This window comes from Lepus europaeus, chromosome 16 (genome assembly GCF_033115175.1).
Source record: "Lepus europaeus isolate LE1 chromosome 16, mLepTim1.pri, whole genome shotgun sequence".
In the NCBI taxonomy this organism is placed as follows: domain Eukaryota; kingdom Metazoa; phylum Chordata; class Mammalia; order Lagomorpha; family Leporidae; genus Lepus; species Lepus europaeus.
In genome coordinates this window covers 37009073-37024304 of record NC_084842.1, presented here as the reverse complement: position 1 = coordinate 37024304, position 15232 = coordinate 37009073, and the positions used below count along the sequence as shown (strand labels likewise).

Genomic DNA, 15232 nt, shown 5'->3' with positions numbered 1-15232 from the left:
TTTAGTTTTGCTTAAGGCAGCTGTGCTGGTCTAGAAAGTGCATAATATTTATTTTTTCTTAAGATTATTACTACCATTTGATAGCAATCCTAATACTGTTTTTATTTTGCCAAAGGATAAGACTAATGTATTTCTGAAAACTGAGAAGTAAACACTGAAATGTTTTTTCTGGTTCATCTCCAGTCTGGCATATGGCATGGTCCTAAAGAAGGCTGTTTATATATATATACCAGGAGAGTGAGTATTCTCTGAAAGAGAAGTCCAGGTCACTGTGGGTCCAGCTCTGTACCAGACATTTAGAAGGCAGAAGCCATTGCTACTGGCTCCTAAAGTCTGATGGACACTGAGGGAGAAGAGCCCGGGAAGGTGATTTCTAATGTAGGTCTTTTCATGACCATGGAGCTGAGAAATTGCAGAAGTCAGGGCAGGTGGATTTGTCTTCCGTGTTTTGGTCATGCTATTGCCATATCCTGGATGACAGTCTTCATTCTTACCCTTCAACCTTTATGTAGCTCTCCAGGTCTATACTCAAATCCTTCTGCCTCCAGGAAGCCTTACCTGCTCCTTCTACCTCAAAATAATTTGTATTTTTCCTTGCCCATTTATACCATTTGTTTGACTGCACAATGTGGCCCTTAGTACTGCCTGGTATGTCCTAATAAGTTAGCATTTTGTTGAATAAGACTTTTATTTCAGACTACCCCCATGAGGTACATGTTATAGTCCCCAAGTTTGTATTACAGTCTTTCTCTCCCTTCAATTGTAATTTATATTTGCTTTATGTATTTAGGTACTCTGATGTTGGGTCCATATATTCAAGTTGAATATCCCTCATCCAAAATGCTTGGAACAAGAAATGTTCTGGATTTGGGTGGGTTTTTCTTTTTGTTGTTTGGGTTTTGGAATATTTGCATACACTTTACCCATTGAGTACCCCCATTCAGAACAGAAATCCAAAATGCTCCAGAATCTACAGCTTTTTGGGCATCATTTCTGTGCTTAGAACACTTCAGATTTTGAATCATTTTGGATTATTATTTTTGGATTAGGGATACTTGTGTTTTTAGTTGTTCCATCTTCTTGATGAATTGCCCCATTTATCACTATATAATGACATTCTTTGTCTAATTTTTCAGTTTTTTAAATTAAAGTCACTTGTATCAGGTATAACTTTGGCTATCTCTGCTCCATAGTTGATTGGGCTTCCTGGTAATGTGCCTGGGAGAGGAAGACATCTTCCACCCACTAGTTCACTCCCCAAATGGCTACATTGGCCAGGGCGGGGCCAAGCCAAAGTCAGAAGCCTGGAACTCCATGGTCCAACCACTTGGGCCATCTTCCCTTGTTTTCCCAGGTGCATTAGCAGGGAGTTGAATTGGAAGTGGAACCATGAACTCTCCAGCAGTGCTCTTATGGGATGGTGGTGTTGCAGGCAGTGGAGTAGCATGCTGTGCCACACTGCCAACCCTGGTGTCAAACTTAATAATTGTGATTTCAGAATTCATTTAACTACGAGGAAGGCAAATCTCCACGTCCTAATCATTGTTCTTTTTCAAAACGTCCTTAGTTGATGTGATGTTCTTTCTTCCCTACTGCAAGAAGAAAACTTCGCTGTAGTATATAGTACACTTTGAATGAGGCTGAGTCCACCCATCTTTAAGCTGTATCAGGATTTTTTTCCAGCTAGGCAGTGGGAGTAAACTTCTGTATTATACCAGTTCCCGTTCTACCTCAGTTTTGTTCTCACTTGCTTCCAAATCTCAGATTGAAAGTGCAGTACATGCCAATAACTCTAATCCTCTCTGGTCTGTGAGCATATACCTTCACTGACCTTTGTGTATAGTTCCTTGGAGCCAAAGTGAAAATGGTCACTTAGCCAGATTTCACTCTTAACACTGAAGGTGTACTTGCATGCCTAGCACGTGGCAGTACCTCTCAATCACGCAATCTGATCTCCCTATTGGTGGCAATTTCACCCAGCCTTCATTGACTCCCTCAAGAATGTGTAGATGCCTTCAGGCTCTTTTGTCAGGCTCCCTCTTTTCCACCACATTTGCCAACCCATCTTTGGATTTCCTTTCTAAGGCATCAGCATAGAACCTTCCTGACCTCAGGTGCTTCCATGCTTAGGCAAAGCTGGGCACCTAGCAGTTCAGGAAATACTTATTGAATTATGCTGACATAGAAACATTACTGCATAAACAAGACTGGTTCCTGCCAGAAGAATGAGCACTTGTTTCCTGGCAGGAAGGATGCCAAGAAACCTATGCCTCAGAGTCTCTGTGGGCATGGATCCTGTGTTAAAGGTAGATAGGATTTCAGTTGTCAGAAACTCAACTTCATTGACTCTTTCATAAACAGAACTAAATGAAAAATGGACACCTTTGCACAAGCCTCTGTCAGAAGCCAAGGAAAACAGATAATCACTTTTACAACTCCTTTTTTTTCTTTCACATTTACTGTATTAGTCCCATCTTTTTTTGTGATTCTTCAACACAGGAATTAAAATGTTGGGGGCTGATGTTGTGGAATAGCAAGTTAAGTTGCTGCCTGTGATGCTGGCATCCCATATTGCAGTGTAGTTCAAGTCCTGGCCGTTTTGCTTCTGAGGCAGCTCCTTACTAATGTGCCTGGGAAATCAACAGAAGGTGGCTCTAGTACCTGGACCCCAGCCACCCACATATGAGTCCTGGATATTCTAGTCTACTGGCATTGACCTGGCTCACCCTTGGCCTTTGCAGCCATTTGGGGAGTGACACACTGGATGGAAGTTCTCTGTCTCTCTTTCTTGGTCACTCTGCTTTTCAATAAATAAATTAAATCTTAAAACAATTAAAATGTTAAATATCAAATATTTTCTGTAGAAGATACTTTATTGAAGTTCTGTTCTGTGTTAAAAAGAAATGAACACATTATATTACTCTGTTATCTTTAATTTTAAATTTTCTCATAGCCACAATAAAAATGACTTAAAAACAATATATACACTAGATACAAAATAGTCAACATATAGTCAGTATTTTAAAATAGATACTTTACGTTCTTTTCACTTTAAATCTGATATATCTTTTACGTTTATCTCAATTTGTACTAGCTACATTCCAAATACTCAGTATGAGATCACTTTACTTTCAAATTCTGGATTATTTTATTCTGTCTTTATATTGTAAATAACAACATTTAGGAGTTCTTACCAGGGGTTTGTGTTACCTGGAAGCATAAACAATAAATCTAAGGTAAAAATACTCTGCATGTCAGTCTGGGCATGTGTGTTTTGAGAAAAGTGCAGAGTTGATTCTAACAAGGACATTTAATTTAAAAACCCATAATCTAGTCTACTTTCTTCATTTTATGTATTAAATATATCCAGTGTGATCAAAGAGCTTTCCCACAGAGAGAATGATGATGGACTTGAATCTTCCAGTGACAAGGCTGGTGTCCTATTTGCTGTATCATGCTCCTCATGTCTAAGATACGGAATAAGAAAGCAGATTAATATTGTATGCAGATCTTTTAGTAACAACAAAAATTGGCAACAGAAGGAACTTTCAGGCTAATATTTAGGTTGTCAGGAAATTAAATGACAGAATCTATACATCTAACATTTTTTGTATGTGTTTGTGCATGGATTTACACACATGAGTATGCATTGCTTTAATAGTCTTGTTAATTGAATTTCCATTGGGATGGGGATGATTCTGTAGAATGTGTAGATACTTCCGTCTTATAGATTAATGTAATTTTTTGAAAATTTTGAAAAAAAATACATCAAAATGGCAATCAGGAGCTTAATGTAGCTTTGGGCATCATGTCTTAATAGAAAAGTTCTTCATTCTGTCAGTTTTCAAGTGTGAACTATGGAGTTTTCAGGTCAAAATGACTTGTCTTTAATGACAAGACTGCCAGATATAGCAAGCTTCGTGGATGACTAGTCTGTAATTTTATGGGAATTCTTTACACGGTGAATCACAGTGGCTTTCTTTTTAGTCACATAGAGCTAACAAGGGCAGAACACAGGCTACACTGAAAGATAAATCTCAGAAAGGTCATCCAAAGGTGATTTGAGGATTATATCAGATGACTTAAAAAATGGAGAAAAATTTTTGCTCTTTAATACTTTGTATTGATTAAACCCATAAGACTGTCCAGTTATGAGGCTGGTGCCGCGGCTCAATAGGCTAATCCTCTACCTGTGGCGCTGGCACACCGGGTTCTAGTCCCAGTCGGGGCGCCGGATTCTGTCCCGGTTGCCCCTCTTCCAGGCCAGCTCTCTGCTGTGGCCCGAGAAGGCAGTGGAGGATGGCCCAAGTCCTTGGGCCCTTCACCCGCATGGGAGACCAGGAGAAGCACCTGGCTCCTGGCTTCGGATCAGCGAGATGCGCCGGCCGCAGCGGCCATTGGAGGGTGAACCAACGGCAAAAAGAAGACCTTTCTGTCTCTCTCTCACTATCCACTCTGACTGTCAAAAAAAAAAAAAAAAAAAAAAGACTGTCCAGTTTTGTTTAAAACAAGTGAATTTTATGTTAAATTTTTCATAGTTCTATAATCTATACCTGTTTTATTAAAAATCACTTTAAGTCTATGGAGGTTTCAATGATTAACAAGTCCTGGTAAATAAAGTGATGATATCCATAGGATCCCACAAATAACTACTAGGCTTTTAAAATAATTTTAAATGTCCAAAATGTTAACCTTATTTTTGCCAGTAATCAGGGTGGTTATATGGCTACCAGCTTGAAAGAGGCTTCAGTTTAGAAAATCTAGACTAACTCTCTTCTCACAAATGGAAAATTTCAGAGTGAGATCCAGAGGGATCTTGGCGGGGCGGGGGGTGGCAGCATTGTGATGTAGTGGGTAAAGCCGTCTCCTGTGGTGCCAACATCCCATATGGCTGCTGGTTCAAATCCTAGTTGTTCTACTTCCAGTCCCGCTCCCTGCTAATGTACCTAGGAAAGCAACAGAAGATAGCCCAAGTCCTTGGTCCCCTGCACTCATGTGGGAGACCCATAGGGAGCTCTTGGCTTTGGATCAGCCTATCTTAGGCCATTGTGGCCATTTGAGGAGTAAACCAGTGGATGGAAGACCTCTCTCTGTCTCTCTCTCTCTGTTTCTCTTTTTCTCTGTAACTCTTTCAAATAAATAAATAAATCTTTAAAAAATAAAAACCAGTATTCTGTGGCAAGCAACCAATAAAAAAGATTATTAAAACCAAAAGCTGGTTCAAAGAATAGGTTAATAAGTTACACAAATTTTAAATGAGAATAATGAATTTTTTTTTTTTTTGACAGAGTGGACAGTGAGAGACAGAGACAGAGAGAAAGGTCTTCCTTTTGCCGTTGGTTCACTCTCCAATGGCCGCCGCGGTAGCGCGCTGCGGCCGGCGCACTGCGCTGATCCGATGGCAGGAGCCAGGTGCTTATCCTGGTCTCCCATGGGGTGCAGAGCCCAAACACTTAGGCCATCCTCCACTGCATTCCCTGGCCACAGCAGAGAGCTGGCCTGGAAGAGGGGCAACCGGGACAGGATCGGTGCCCCGAGAATAATGAATTTTTAAAAAGAAGATGAAAATATTAAAAAGAGAGAGTGAGAACAAGGATCGATTGGCTCCAGGTCACACAGAGATTCCTTCCAGTGCTGGTTGGCCTTGTCTTCTGATGTACTTGACTGATTTTTCTTTCTCATAAGCTGTGATACTTCTTCTTTTGCTAGAATGTAATAGCATATTTAGGTTTGGTGATTTCCTATAATAAAATGATTAAAGATATTTTGACATAAATCTATTGGATTTACCAGTACAAGAGAACAAAGACAATAGCACATGACTTCAGTGCTTCAGAGTTCTTTGTGTCTTGCTTCTGTTTGTGTATTATAGGGCATTAAATAGATAATGATCATTTCATCAAAAATAGATTTTTTTTAGTTCTGAATACATGAGCTAAATTTTAAATAATTGTGGAATGGAAACTAAAACTTGGTACTACAGTTGTTTTTCACTTTTAACATACTTGCTAACTTCAGGATGAAAAACCCACTTTGGTCAAGTAGATATAATTATATGAGATGGCTCCCAGAAGTTCAGGAAAATGCATGCTGTAAAAATCTGAGTGTATTTCAGGCCGGCGCCGTGGCTCACTAGGCTAATCCTCCGCCTTGCGGCACCGGCACACCGGGTTCTAGTCCCGGTCGGGGCACCGATCCTGTCCTGGTTGCCCCTCTTCCAGGCCAGCTCTCTGCTGTGGCCAGGGAGTGCAGTGGAGGATGGCCCAAGTCCTTGGGCCCTGCACTCCATGGGAGACCAGGAGAAGCACCTGACTCCTGCCATCGGATGGGCGTGGTGCGCCGGCCGCAGCGCACCTACCGCGGCGGCCATTGGAGGGTGAACCAACGGCAAAACGGAAGACCTTTCTCTCTGTCTCTCTCTCACTGTCCACTCTGCCTGTCAAAAAAAAAAATTATAATAAAAAAAAATAAAAAAAGATGTTTCTTTCTGTGTAAAAATCTCAGTTCCACATAAAAAAACTTAAAAAAAAAAAATCTGAGTGTATTTCAAAAAAAAAAAATTTGTACCAAAGTGAACTTATCTTTTATTTTCACTTTTCTGAAAACATTTAGATGTCTCCTTGTAGCTGAGAAAAAAATATATATTTATTAGTACTTTTGAGTAGATGATAAATAGAAAACTCCTAATTTGGAGTTTTGATGTATTCTTAATATTTGTTAGTCAAGATCCTTAATCTAAACAAGAAAAAATACAATTTTTCTTTTTACATTCTCCTCCTTCCTGGTGGTTTTTTTCCTTCTCCTGCAAAACAATGTTTTTATTGTGGAATTGAAACTGAAATTTCTGACTCTCAACTCTGTGTGCTGTTTAAGTTATCGTACTCAGGAACTGCTTCCCATAAAGGCAAGAGTTTATTAGAAGCTTCGTTGATAAAGAGGTTATCAGACTTAAGCAATTGCCATTCAATAGAGGTATACTGGAAACTGATAAGAAAAAAAAAGTTATCATTTCTATGCCAATGTTTGTAGAACTGGCTAAGCAATAAGATAGTAGTCTTTAATACAATTGACCTGTGATGGATAAATATGAATAAACACACTTTGTTCTATAAGAGGACTAGATTGATGTTTTTCTAGGGTATTATACCTTGCAATCAAAGGATCCTGTTTGCACAAGTCTTAAAAATTATAATTTGATAACTATATAGTGTTTACCTCTTAGTAATTTTTGAAGGCCTGTCAATCTTTGAAATAAAATTGTCAGGAAATTTAAAAATAAATTACAAAAATGCAACAGTTTAAGTAAATATTAAGACACTGATATGTATATAGCACATAAAATCTACTTGTTTTTATCAACTTCAGTTTTTTGTTTGCGACAGGGAGAGCTCCCATCTACTGGTTCACTGCTTAAATGCCCACAGTAGCTAGGGCTGGGACCAGGCCAAAGCCAAGAGCTGGAAATGCAATCCAGGTTTCCCATGTAGGTGGGCAAGAACCCACTTACTTGTGCTATCATTGTTGCTTACTGGGGTCTGCATTGGCTGGAAGTTGAAGTCAGGTGCCAGAGCCAGGAATTGAATCAAGCAAGGCAGTCCAGTGTGAGATATGGGCATTTTAACCACCAGGTTAAATGCCTACTTTTGGTCAAATGATTTTAAATTATTTATTTGTTTGTTTGTTTATGCATTTATTTATTTATTTTGAAAGGGAGAACAGAACTCAGGAGAGCTTCTATCCACTGGTTCACTCCTCAGATGCCTATAGTGGCCCTAGATTGGGGTGAGGCCAAATCCAGCTCTCCCATATGGGTGGCATGAACCCAGTTGCTTGATCCATCACCACTGTCTCCCAGGGTCTACTCTGGCAAGAAACTGTTTTTCTCCTTAAGTGAATTACATGAACATGTTTCTTATCATTACTGAAAAGAATCCTTCGTAACTTTTGATACCACCTTTGATTTTTGACTGAGGACTTTTAGATAAGCTTAAATGGATTCTTCCACTATGCAATTGTGAAATGTTGACCATCACACTTCACTAATACATCTTTGTCACCTTATTAAGTTAACATAGGGGCTTTTTTACTCTTTAAGGTAAGATTGGTAAACCTCAAATAATCACTGGCTTGCAGAAAAGATCAGGATGCTTCTGAAAAAACACACAGCTCAATGTTACTTTTTTTTTTTTTGTAAGATGTAAGTGGACACATGATCACTAAACTCTGTATTCTTTAATGTCAATGATTTAACAAAAGTTCAAGTGTTGTGTCCTTTAATAATAAGTAAGACAGTATAAATGCAAAGCTCATTTTTTAAAAAAATTTTTTTCAGGGTACACTTTGTGATAGCACTTCAACCTTTTGATTTTGATAATGGTAAAACTTGTCTTTAAAGAGTACTTTATACTTTGTGTGTCTGTGTTGGTGAAACTGTTGAAATCTTTACTTAGTATAGAGTTAGTCTTCTGTATGTAAAGATAATTAAAAATGACTCTTAATGAAGAATGGGATGGGAGAGGAGTAGGAGGTGGGACGGGAGTGGGGGTGGGAGGGCAGGTATTAGGGGAAGAACTGCTATATTCCTAAAGCTATAACTATGAAATTTATTTTTATTAAATAAAGCTTTCTAAAAAAAAAAAAGAAAAAGAAAAATATGGGCTGTCGCCGTGGCTCACTTGGTTAATCCTCTGCCTGTGGCACCGGCATCCCATATGGGCACTGGGTTCTAGTCCCGGTTGCTCCTCTTCCAGTCGAGCTCTGCTATGGCCCGGGAGTGCAGTGGAGAATGGCCCAAGTGCTTTGGCCCCTGCACACGCATGGGAGACCAGGAAGAGGCACCTGGCTCCTGGCTTCGGTTTGGCGTAGCTCCGGCCATAGCAGCCATTTGGGGGGTGAACCAACGGAAGGAAAACCTTTCTCTCTGTCTCTCTCTCTCACTGTCTAACTCTCTGTCAAATAAATAAAAAAAATAAGAATAAAAATTAAGTTGTTAAGTATATTTTGTGAGATAATACTGGAAAGCACCCACTAGCACGTGTTATTTGGCTCCTCTATTTGGCAACTTTGTGATGGAACTATGTTTCAGGGATTTAGTTGTAAGGGTTCCTCCTGGTTGCAGTTACCATGTTTCATGGTTTTAGTAATTGGGTTTCTTGTGTGCCTACTTACTATACTCGTATATTGATGTATATAGTTTAACAGATTTAACCAGAAAATATGATTTTCATGATTTGACCACATTTTTAGATCTTTCATCCATCTACCATGAGGATATTAAACAAAATATATAAATTAGCCCTGTTAACCAGGGAATAATGCCACTGGAAAAAAAGGATGTATAAAGATGTAAGCATGATCCTCATGTTGATTAGTTTTGTTAGTTCCATGGCCACGGATCAGATCCTGAGCCATTGCTTTTCTTAGAAATGTAGCCTTTGCTTATAGTGGGGACAAGTTTGTCAGTGAGGATAACTTTTCTTTTAAAGTTCAAAATAGGAAATCATGCATACTACTTGAATCAAAAAATTCTTTCATTGCACATAATAATACATCATTAAACTGATAAGAACAGATACTACACTTGATCTTAGCCAAAAGGCCGAGAAACGATAATAATACATTATTGACACCTACTAAAACCTAAGGTTGAAATGAAAGCATTTTAATTAATTTAATTGGAAAGGCAGAGAGCGAGAGAGAGAGACACATGATCTTCCTTCCACTGGTTTACTCCCCAAATGTAAACAGTCATGGCAGGGCCAGGTGAAAGCCAGGAGCTGGAAACTATCTGGGCGTCTATGTGAGAGGCAGAGACTCAACTTTTTGAGTCATTTGCTGCCTGCCAGTATACATTAGCAGGTAGCTGGACTGGAATCAGGAGCCAGGACTCAAATGAAGGCACTCCACTGTGGAATGCTGGCATCCCAAGTGGCATCTTAACCACTATACAAAAACCCACCCCAAAAGCATATTTCAGTTTGTGCTTTTTCAAATAATTTGCTGCAAAAGTAAAAAAAAAAAAAATTACCTTGCATAACCTTCTAACTTAGAGTTAATATCTATATTGCCTCCAAATTCAGGTATTCTGTGTTTATTTGCCTAAGTGATGGTAGGTGATTTTGTCATTCATAATTTTCCTTAAACTTGAAAACCCGTATTTATTCATATACACTTGGATACACACAGGAAGATGAAATTTAGTACATTTGACTTCTGTGCAGATTTAATAATATACAGATATGAATATTCTGCAGCCTGCTTTTACTATGCCAGACATGAATGGGGGTGAGTTAATCAGTGTATAACCTTGCTTATAGAGGATTATGCCTGTTGGAGCCAGCATTGTGGCACAGTGGGTTGAACTACCACCTGCAATGCTTATATCCCATATGAGCACTGGTTCGAATCTCAGCTGCTGCACTTCTGATCCAGTTCTGTGCTAATGTGCCTGGGAAAGCAATGGAAGGTGGCCCAAGTGCTTGGACTCCTGCTACCCATGGGGAGGACCTGGATCAAGTACTTGGCTCTTGGCTTCAGCTTGGCCCTTACAGCCATTTGGTAATTAAACCAGCAGATAGAAGATTCTCTCTCTCTCTCTCTCTCTCTCTCTCTCTCTCTCTCTCTCTAACTTTGCCTTTCAACTCTCTTAACTCTGCCTTTCAAATAAATAAAATCTTTAAAAAAATTTCAGAAGATTGTACCTATTGTGATGCTGTCAGTTAAATGAAAAATATGCTAAGGGTGCTGACAGTTGTTTATAAGATACAGTCACAAAGCCATTGAACTCCTGAGAGTTCTCTGATTTAATTTTGTATTAACTTTAATTTCTCTGACTGAATCGTTCCATTAAATTTCCTCCTAGCTTCTGGAGACAGGGTAGAAAGACAGATCATATTTCACTACCTTATTCTGTTCATTGGGCTTGGCAGAGTTTCTTTGAAGTTTAAATGATAATAAAGATAGATTAGAGACCCTGGGTTTATCGTCAAATCTTAGCACAGCCATTTTTTCATTTTTTATTGATTAGAAATCACTTTATTTGTGAATAAAATATGGTTTCTAATATTTGAGGAAAAAAAAAACACATTTTATTCAATTCCCTGAGGCTTAGAAGTGATTGTTGGAACTTGAGAGTTAGTTGGAATTTGAGGGTTGAGTCTGTGGTTTTGTACTTACTACTACTATAGTTAAATAAATGTAAAAAGGTTTTCTGACAAGCTGAAAAATAAATTTGAATTTTTTTAGTGGAGTACAAGATAGTATCACACTTAACTAAAATTCTCTCTCAGTATTTTGTTCCTTTTGCAACTGTAACAACATCCAGTATCAGTCAGTGAAAAGGGTGTATGTGTGAATATTAATGGAGATTTGAAGGAAATTTAATGCATGTACTCCATAAAAGGCAGCTCAGGCAAGGTCCTAGACTTAGATATCTTGTTTCTTTTTAGTTTAAGCATTACTATTCACATTGAGTTGCTTGTGAGAGGATTGGTAGCATCCAGTAGAAACAATAACAAAATTTCATGGTTAATTATAAATATTAGAGCATCTTAAATAAAGAGTCTGATTGAAATTATGTAACCACCAATAGTGAGAATAAAAATATATTCTGGGTGGGCATTGAGATGCTTGCATCCCATATTGGAGTGTCTAGTTGAGTCCCATCTACTCTACTTGTGATCTGAGTTTCTGCTGAAGTGCATTCTGAGACGCAACAGGTGATAACTCAAGTACTTGTGTCCCTGCCACCCATGTGGCAGACCCACATGGAGTTCTGGGCTCCTGGCTTCATCCTGTCTCAGCCATGGATGTTGTAGGTATTTGGGAAATGAACCAGCAGATTGAAGAATGAACTCACTCTGTCTTTGTCTCTTTCTCTCTCTCTCTCTCTGCCTTTCAAGTAAGAATGAAAAAAAAAAAAAAAAAACCCTGCATTCTGAAATTGCAGTTTCTAAACTCAGACGTTAGAAGTGTCTTTAAATTAGCATTTCATATATTGAGAACTTTAATATTAAATTTCAGTGGTATTAAAAATTAAATAGTTACTAAATTAACTATTTTAATTTTCTTTGAAAGAATTAAAAGGCAGATATTGCTAGTTTTTAAATCCAGATCTGAGTTAAATATTGGTAAATTTGCTATCACATAGGACTTACTAGATAAAAATGTAAGCCAATTTCATTTACCTCAATGGTGTGTTATTCAAATTTATTTAACTCTATTCACTTTTTAATTACCATTATTCAGTCAGATTGGTCCAAAGGGAGATATATTATTTTTAAAATTTTATTTAAGGAATACAAACTTCATGTATTTCATATATACAAATTTAGGAATGCAATGATTCTTCCCATCCTACCTTCTATCCAGCCTGTATTTGTACCCTTCTTTCTCCTCCCTTTCTTGTTTCCATTCTTATTTTTTAACAAAGATCTATTTTAAGTTAACTTTTTATAGTATAAAGATTAACATACACTAAGTAAAGAGTTCAACAAATAATATGAAGAAAAAAAAAACATTGTTCCTAAATAATCAAGCTAAGGATAAGTGTTGTTCAAAATCATCGTATCTCAAAGTGTCAATTTCACTCCTTATATTACCTTTTAAGGTACTCTATTAGTTACCACAGATCAGAGAAAACATGTGGTATTTGTCTTTTTGGGATGGGCTTATTTCAGTAAGTATAATGGTTTCTGGTTGCATCCATTTCACTGCAAATGACAGGATTTCATTTTTCCCCATTGTTTAGTATTCCATTATATATATATATAAGCTTCTTTATCGATTGTTCATTTGATGGACATCTGAGTATCGTGAACTGAGCTGCGATGAATATAGGGATATAGATAACTGTTTCATATGCTGATTTCTTTTGGATTGGGTAAATTCCCAGGAGTGGGATGGCTGCATTATATGGTAGGTCTGTATTCAGATTTCTTAGGTATCTCCATACTGTCTTCCACAGTGGACGTACCAGGTTACATTCCCACCAGTAGTGGATTAGGGTACCTTTTTTCCCCCATATCCATGCCAGCATTTGTTGTTTGTTGATTTCTGAGTGAGAGCCATTCTAAGTGGGGTAAGATGAAACCTCATTTTGGTTTTGATTTGCATTTCCTTGATGACTAATGATCCTGAGCATTTTCTCAAGTGTCTGTTGCCATTTGGATTTCCTCTTTTTTTTTTAAACTTTTATTTAATGAATATAAATTTCCAATGTACAGCTTATGGATTACAATGGCTTCCCCCTCCCATAACTTCCCTCCCACCCACAACCCTCCCCTCTCCTGCTCCCTCTCCCCTTCCATTCACATCAAGACTCATTTTTAATTCTCTTTATATAAAAATAGCTGTTTAAGTCCTCTGCCCACTTCTTAACTGTATTATTTGTTTTGCTGTTATTGAATTTCTTGATCTTTATAGATTCTGGATATTAATCCTTCAACAGTTGCATAGTTTGCAAATATTTTCTCCCATTCTGTTGGTTGCCTCTTTACTTTGCTGAGTGTTTCTTTTGCAGTGCAGAAGCTTCTCAGCTTGATGTAATTCCATTTGTCAATTTTGGCTTTGATTGCCTGTGCCTCTAGGGTTTTTCCAAGAAGTCTTTGCCTGTGCCAATGTCTTGCAGGATTTCCCCAATGTGCTCTACTAATTTTATGGTGTTAGGTCACATATTTAGCTCTTTAATCCATTTTGTGTGGATTTTTGTGTAAGGTGTAAGGTGGGGGTCTTGTTTCATACTATCTCAGCACCTTTGTTGAAGACATTGTCCTTCCTCTGGGGATTGATTTTTAGCTCCTATTTCAAAGAAGAGTTGGTTGTAGAGTGTGTATATTGATATCTGTTGTTTCTATTCTGTTCCACTGGCCTGCACATCTGTTTTTTTGCCAGTACCAGGCAATTTTGATTATAACTACTCTGTAGTATGTCTTGAAAGCTGGTATTGTGATGCTTCTTGTTTTGTTTTTGTTGTTTAAGATTGTTTTTTTTTAATCATTATTTTTTCTAGATGTGAGAAAATTGTCATTGGTATTTTGATTGGTATCACATTGAATCTGTAAATTGTTTTCAGTAATATGGACATTTTGATGATACTGGTTCTTCCAATCCATAACACGGAAGATTTTTCAATTTTTAATGTCTTCTTCTATTTCTTTCTTTAGTGTTTTGTAATTTTTCATCACAGACATCATTGACATCCTTGGTTAAATTTATTCCAAGGTATTTAATTCTTTTTGGAGCTATTATGAATAGGACTGATCACAAAAGTTCTTTCTCAGCCATGATATTGTGTATACAAAGCCTATTGATTTTTCTGTGTTAATTTTATATCCTTCCACTTTACCAAATTCCTTTACGAGTTCCAATTGTTTTGAAATAGCTTGAGAAGAGTGGGAATTAGTTCTTTAAATGTTGGGTAAAATTCAGTAATGAAATCTCAGTGGAGTCTTTTGGATCCCCAATATAGAGCAGCATGTCATCTGCAAATAGGGTAGTTTGATTTCCTCCCTCCCAATTTGTGTCCCTTTGATTTCTTTTTCTTGCATAATGGCTCTGGCTAAAACTTCCAGGAGTCTATTGAATAGCAATGGTGAGAGTGGGCATCCTTGTATGGTTCCATATCTTAGTGGGAATGCCTCCAATTTTTCCCCATTCAATAATATGCTGCCTATGGGTTTTTCATAGATTGCCTTGATTGTGTTGAGGAATGTTCCTTCTATACCCAATTTGCTTAAGGTTTTCATCATGAAAAGATGTTGTATTTTGTCAAATGTTTTCTCTGCATCTATTGAGATATTCATATTGTTTCTGTTCTTCAGTTTGTTAATGTGCTATGTTATATTGATTGACTTACAAATGGTGAACCATCCCTGCATACAGAGATAAATCTGACTTGGCTGTGGTGAATGATCTTTGGTGTATAATCTTTGGTTAGCTAGTATTTTGTTGAGGATTTTTGCATCTATGTTCATCAGGGAAATTGGTCTATAGTTCTCTTTTTCTGGTTTAGGAATTAAGGTGATGATGGCTTCTTGGAAAGAGTTTGGGAGGATACCCTTTCTTTCAATTGTTTTTGAAATAGCTTGAGAAGAATTGTAGTTAGTTCTTCTTTAAATGTCGGGTAAAATTCAGTAGTGAAGCCATCCCCGTCCTGGGCTTTCCTTTGTCAGGAGGGTCTTTATTACTGATTCAATTTCTATCTTGGTTATTGGTCTGTTTAGGTTTTCTGTGT

At 37.7% G+C, this 15232-nt stretch overlaps 1 protein-coding gene and 1 pseudogene across 2 annotated transcripts in view; one reads left to right on the top strand and one right to left on the bottom strand.

Moving 5' to 3' along the window:
* GALNT7 (polypeptide N-acetylgalactosaminyltransferase 7) overlaps positions 1 to 15232 on the top strand; it is a 161831-nt gene that overhangs the window by 48298 nt on the left and 98301 nt on the right. The gene's annotated exons all lie outside the window — the stretch shown is intronic.
* On the bottom strand, positions 9461 to 9610 carry LOC133775524 (U2 spliceosomal RNA; annotated as a pseudogene).